The 7,098-nt window shown below is 45.0% G+C and overlaps 1 long non-coding RNA gene across 1 annotated transcript; it reads left to right on the forward strand.

Annotated features, from left to right (window-relative positions):
• Positions 1-2,457: 2,457 nt before the first annotated feature.
• Positions 2,458-5,025, forward strand: LOC139057476 (uncharacterized). Its single transcript, XR_011512815.1, has 3 exons — positions 2,458-2,884; positions 2,967-3,089; positions 4,956-5,025. It is a non-coding gene; the product is annotated as an uncharacterized lncRNA (long non-coding RNA).
• Positions 5,026-7,098: the final 2,073 nt, after the last annotated feature.

The raw sequence follows: 7,098 nt of genomic DNA on the forward strand, positions 1-7,098 counted from the left end.
CTCAAGAATTATTTGCTGTGTGATTAATTTCCTATAATGTTACTTTGGTAATTAGAAGCTGTAAAATTACCATTGATTGGGCATCTTTCCTTTTCCTTTTGTCTTTTATTTGTGTCGTCACTCAGTTTTTTTGTTATATTTTGCTTGTTTCATATGTTGTTTCTCTGTTCTGCATTCCACTTAATTTTTTTCTATAACTTCTAATCCAAGGGTTCCGGTGCAGTCTCTTACTTTGGCCCCCTTTCTGTATACCATTTCTTGTAACAAGTTGTTATGAACGAACAATAAACTGAAACTGAAACTTAAGGGTCGATTTAGGCACCTCTGGCATCCTTGAAGCCCTTGGGTTCAGCGACAGCAGGGGAAAGTAAACATGGCCGCAGTAGAGGTTAGTAAGAGGCGATAGGAAGATTGGTAGAAATAGGGAAACGACAAAAAACGAAAGCGTACAAAAATAAAGTTCAAAATAAATTTTCAGAAAGTTTGGTTAGGAAAATTTATCGTGCTTTTTCTTTCCTTTTTTTTTCTTCTTTAGCATAGGTAGGACATTAGGCAGTTTAATAGCAAGAGCTTGGTGGCGCAACTCACCACCCCGTTCGAAAGGGGACGCTCATAGTGTCCATCCATCCATCCATCCATCCATCCACTAATTTAAGGGAACGTGGTAGGCCCTCTACCTGCCATGTATCTTGGGCAATGTTTATGTTCATTTTTCTCCATAACCGTATAAGTTACAATTTCTATATCATCGTAATCAAAAGCTTTTCCTCTTTTTACCATAGTAGATTTATCACTTCATATTGCCATGCACTTTTTTTTCTTAATGTTTTACTGCAGGTACCTCATTATCACTCAGTACTAAGAATTAATTTTGTGTTGAACAAACGTGTTTCAGTATACAACTATAATTCTGCTACTATATATTCCCCAGTCTCTGGTCTGAATACTCGCTAAGACTATGTTCTTCGCACCTGGGATTGCTGAGATAACGGTACAAATGCATTAAAAATGGGTTTTGGGGTAATTGCGTTTGGAGTGGAAAACGGGCTTTATTAAAAAGTACATTGAAAGAACAGCAAATATACAAACCGCTTCAATAGGCACCATTTGTCACAACAATCACCTTTTTCTTTTTGTGGTTAGACGTCTTGCCTTCAGAACCTCTTTTGCCGCCTGCCGCAGCCCTGTCAGCGAACTACTGTGGACGCAGGTCAATGTCGCGTAGCGCCTACACCGCCCATCGCACTGGTGAAATTCCAAATGAGTTCAGCACATTGACTCTAGCCCAGCACCAAGCGCGGATAGTTTTAGTGTTTTATGTCCAAGGAAAACATTATTTGGAGCGCGGTCCCACACGACATTGTTAAAGACTCGCTTTGGTTTTGTGTTTTCCCATGGAGGCATTTAGCAACAAGCTCGGGCTTAGCTAGCTTCTGATAAATGGGCTTCACAACATCAAGGACTGCTGCTGGAAGGTGTTCCTTATGAACATATGGTTCACCATTCAACTGGGCTTTGTGGAATTTGCACCAAGTGTCGGCGCCTTTCGGGCAAAGGCCATGGGATGGAATGGTATCCGTTGATGTTATGTGAAAATATGTGGCCCAGACAGCCTTTTGAATGTCCTCTAAACTGCTTGTATTCCTTCTAATACCCAAGCCAGAGTAATTCTGGATCTTGTCAGTGAAGGCATCGCTCAGACGTCCCCGACCAGATATGCACTCCACGTCCGAAAGCCTTTGCTTTCTTTCTTCAGTCTCCACAGATTTGGGCCCATGTTTTTCCGAACGTGCCGAATGCACTGCAGCTTGCAAGTTGTCACCTCTCCATACGGTTTTGATGCTTGCACTACGGATGCATTTGGCAGAAGGATAGGAACAGGGGCGAGGTGAGCCACCGTATAGGTTTCAGAATAAGTAATTTTTTTTTTGCGAAAAGAAGTTCAACTGAGACAAATAACCGATTTATTGTTGTTCAGGAAAGGCTGCGGATTTCAAGTTGCGCCAAAAACAAAAAATGATTTTTTTCAGTATTTTTGCCTACCCGGTTTTTTTAGGTTAGCAAGATATTGTCCCTTGTACTTTATCTTTCACGGATGATCGCTTTTCACCGGCTAACAAATATAAACGTGATCCCTCAGCGCAGGACTCGCCTGCATACATCGGAAGTTTCTAGAATGTTATCGGTTGTTCTATCCGTTGTATGCTGTCACCGGACCTTGTGTAATCTGATTGTAAGCGCGACGCGAATTGCGCACTACTTTCCGGGAGAAACGCAGGTACCAGCGATTGCTCTGTAACTTTCGATGACTCATAAATAAAAGCCGACGCGCTTGGACCGCATATCAGATTTTGAAGATCGCCGGCTGTTGGTGAATTCCCATGGCAGATTCAGAACACTTCCGGTAGTAGTTTTTCTGCTCCTGGCAGAGCAAGTCTATTTCGTTGGGAGATTGAAAGTGCCTCCCGCATCATATTTCATTGGCGGATTGGGAGCTGCTCCACCGCTAGATCACGCTATCCACTCCACGGAGCAGCACTCTCTACGCCACAAACATTGACGGAGCCGACCGGAAGTCGCGTGATGTCAGGCCACCCACAGTTAGCGTACCGATATGGCGCGCGCGCCTGCGAACGCGAATCGTGGCCTCTGGGAAGCAATGAGTGGTGCCTTGCATCGTCAACTTGCATTTTAACTGCTTTCGGAGAGTGATGATACATCTAGCTCAAGTTCCGAATCGACCGGCGAGGACTCAAGCGACGAACAAACTTTGGAAGCTGGTGTATTCAAGCGAGCTTTCGACACCCCGTTTCGGCCGCCGACAAAGAGACCGAAAGTTGTGCGTAACGTCGACGACGGCGTTCGCCAGTACTCGGATGTAGAGGTAACAACTGCTCCTTTTCAGAACTTAGCGTTTTAGGGGCCTTTAATTTTTTTGATAAAATGCAGTTATGAATGCACTTCAGGCTGTCTCGATGTGTTGCCACCGAACTGATCGCGCGCTTCGCTGCGTCTCCGATGTGCCCGGCACAGAATCACGGTGGCATGCTCGCGAAGTCTGCGGAGACGTCCATTTTGTGCTTCATTTGGTGAGTATGTCAATTGTCGTTGCTGAGAAAATGTGCACTATATATATCTCTGTGGATTACCGTACGTGTGTTTGTGCGTGCTCGACAAAGCAACCGTTCTCATGACAAGAAATGTGACCAAAGGGCCGCAGTTTTTTGCACAGCCCGTGTGTGGTTTGTCTTTCCTTCGCTTGCGCTGGGCTGTGCGATATGGAGAGTCATGTGACTCAACCTACCTCTATACAAAAGGAAGTCGCTCACGCGTGGCTTTTGTTTCCAGCGGTGACCATTGGTTCCTACAACCAAGAAAACAGTAAAACACTTTTGTATTCTGCAGTTTTTGCCAGTTAGGGGTACTGCAAAATAAGCCACCCAGTCGCCTTACTGCGCAGGTATGCAGCGAACAAAACATTTTATCGGGATGTCGCAGACAGGTTTCACATGGCTAAAAGTACCGTGTACAGAATTACAGAGTGCCTGGATACCTGCTTATTTAGGGCGCAATGGTCCTGACATTTCCTGATGAGATGACCTGGAGAAGCTGTCCACGTATTTTTAGAAAGTATGCACACCTAATTTCTTCTATTGCTAGCAAATAGAATGAGAAACTGGTATGCATGAACCTATTTTCTGCAGGTGTCCGGTGCGCCAGGTGTTGTTGGATGCATTGATGGCTATTCCATCCGCATCCAGTGCCCCAAAATGAGATCGTTTCCACCTACAGCAACAGACACCCCTTTCGCTCGATTACGTTGCAGGCTGTGTGTGATAACAAGAGGCGCTTCACTGATGTTCTCGTTAGAAGCTGGAGCAAAACAGTACTCTCGCGTGTTTCGCATGTTCCCACTAGCTAAAAGATTCGCAAGCTTATGCGAATGAAGTAAATGCCACCTTTTAGGTGAAGCAGCATGCCCTGTAAGACAAGACCTGCTGACCCCTTACAGCGATTTTGGAAGGTTCTCAAAGGCAAAGAAAGATTTCAACGTGAAATTCTCAGCAACACGTGTACTTATCGAAAGCTCTTTTCGAACTTATAAAAAATGCGTCCGTCAGTTGATGTACAATCGCCCAATTTTTTAACCTGAACGCGCGAGCATCGACCGGCCAGTCGATAAGCGCCGTATAACGGAGTACAGCGGCGAAGTGTGCGAGAATACGCGCGTGCGCGCAATGCACAGTCCAATGCAGCTTCCCTCTGCCAGGCTGTTCCGGCAACCGGACCCCACTGTACTCCGTTATACGGCGCTTATCGACTGGCCGGTCGATGCTCGCGCGTTCAGGTTAAAAAATTGGGCGATTGTACATTCAGCTGCGCACTATGCCTTGAATGAATCAGTTCATGCTTGCCTGTTGTATCCTGCACAATCTGTGCATCAATACAGGTGACGTACTACTCGATGATACTGATGAACGAGAGGCTGGCAGTGATGTGGAATGGTCAAACTTCACAGACAGCAGCGAATTTCACGAAGACACTTAAGAAGAGGGAGCACTACGTACGCTCGGCGAGTTAAAGCTAGACAAAGTGCTAGCAAGACTATTTGGAGCGCTATAAATGAACTGCAAAAACATTTTGCTCATTTGGTTTTATGTAACGCGAATATTTTTCAACCACCCAATACCAAGACACAAAGCTCGTAATTCGTCAAAGCAGTGTTGTGTGTCTGCAGCAACCTTTGTCTTAGGAACTGACACCATAAATTCTGAAATAAGAAGTCATTGACTAATCAAAGCAGTTTTGTTTTAATGTGTACAAACAGGTTGGTAAATATTCACGTTAATAAACAGGTTATTTATCCATTGCAATGCTAAGGGCACGGCTGAGCCGTGCCATTTTCTCCTTGTGGTGCCTCGACCTCCTTTTCCGGTTTTCTTTTTCCGGTGGAGGCCGGGAGGCCACCGCTCCGGGCAGAAACAGGTGAAGGAGGGCCCACACAGCATGGCGCCATCTCTCAAGCCGACGCGAAACCCGCGCCGCAGTGCCTGCAGATTGTCGGCCTTCAACGTTCAGCACCAAAAAATGACAAGAAAGTGTATAGAGTCCTGTATCTTCATTTTGAACGTCGCTATTGGAATGATAAAGAAAACTCTAGCGTACTAGAATTCGCAGCTTGAGTGATATTGTGAACAAACATTAAGAAAGTTGCCACCGACAACAGCAAGGGTGCTTATGGGCGCAGCGATTGAAGTGCGCTGGCGTGTGGAGGGAACAAACATTGGGAAAGAAAAAACTCGTTTTTTTAGTTATAACTAGACACAATTAGATTCATTCAACTAAAATATCATTCCTAATCAATTTTATACATCCGTGAGGCCGGCTCACTTGAAAGGCGGTTTGTCTTAAAAAAGAGTGAAGATACTTGCTAAGAAGGCCGCACATTTGCACGCACAGCGCAACTATTTCCGCGATTTCGTCGCTGAAATCCTTGAGACCGATCAAAACGAAATAATCGGCAGAAAGGACCCTCTCGGATTCGACGAAGCAATTTGATTCTATGCCAAAAGCCAGAAACTTCTGCACAGAAAAAAAAAGAACTTGAATTTGGATGTCGTAGCCATCTGTGTTTATTTGGACACTGTTGCCATCAAAACTAATAGATTACGCACACGCGCGTAGCACGTACGCACATGGAAACAACTTGTAGAATCGTTTCGTTGTGCATCAGCAGACAGCTTTACCCAAAGTGTAATTGGCGGGGCTCGGAAGGTGAGGAGAAAGCACGTGCCAACGCTAGGTAGTGGAGTGCAGGGAGAGAGAGCAAACAAGTGAACCAGACGCTCGGCGTCCGCGTTTCGCGATGTGTCCCGAGCGAATGCATTGCGCGGCACGGAGTCGGCGGTCCTCTCTATCTTACTACATGGTCAGTAGGTATATGTCACAGGGTATGCGCCACTCTTAAATGAACCTCTTTGACGCTCGTTTGTGTCACAAGATCATTGCCACTGTACATGTACCACACTTCTACAAACTTCTTTGACGCCAACATATGTCAGTGAATATGCGCCGCAGGGTATATGCGCCGCCTTCCATGACAATCGCTATATCAAACATATAATAAAAAATCGCGCACTAACCATTAAGTCGATTGCTAATAGCATTAAAGTCGCCAATCACGTTTAAAGAATGAATGCACCGCCAATGTTTTCTGTTGCAAGAGTGAGAGCGTGAAGAAGAGTGCGGAAAAGAAATGCTCCGAAACGTGGTGCTGGTAACTCGCGCAGTGAAATTTTAAATGTAAACCACGTAAAATATGCTTTTAAGCGGTGCTTCGTGTAGTTGCCGCGTCAAAGCACATCTCCTACGCAGTGGGTAGCCTCCTGAAGATGCTCTCGGCCTTCCTGCACGGTATTCTGATAATAGCAGTAATGATGCAGTGTTACTTATTTGATAAAGAATCGATTGCAGCGACTAACACTTGACCGATGAAAATACTGTGGAAGCTTTTCACGAATCAAGCAACAAGTCTGTCATGCCACTAAAGACAAAAAAAATAAACAAATAGCGATAAAGGTAGTAGCTATAATGATACCATTCGAGAGGATAATGCCAGGAAAAAATATTCTTCAGATACAATCCAGTGTGATCACAAATAATTTAATAACGTAAATTATCTAACACTGTTGCTAGGGCAACATTCTGCGCTTAAGCGTTTCCTCTTTTTCAAAACATGAAAGCGAATGTCTCGGAGAAGCTATCGACAGATACGACCTAGGAATAGAAATTTGACGTCTATTGACCTCACTTCGTGAATTAATTATACTCCCGCCACTAATGACTGCTGCTCGGTCAAGCATCGATCCTCTGAGATAAAATAATGCTGTGTTGACGTCGATTCTACTCAAGGTACGCCACTCGACAGCCGTCTAAGAGCATACTGAGTGTGCAAAAGAAAGCAAGTGACTGGCGGTAACATAATACGCTACATCGAAGAGCTCAACAGCCCACTGATAAAAGGACAATGTGCCCTGAACGGCTGTATCTGATCAACATGGCAGGCCACGTCCCGAAAGCACATTAATTAGGTGGTGC

The sequence above is a fragment of the Dermacentor albipictus genome, chromosome 3 (genome assembly GCF_038994185.2).
Source record: "Dermacentor albipictus isolate Rhodes 1998 colony chromosome 3, USDA_Dalb.pri_finalv2, whole genome shotgun sequence".
Taxonomy (NCBI): Eukaryota; Metazoa; Arthropoda; class Arachnida; order Ixodida; family Ixodidae; genus Dermacentor; species Dermacentor albipictus.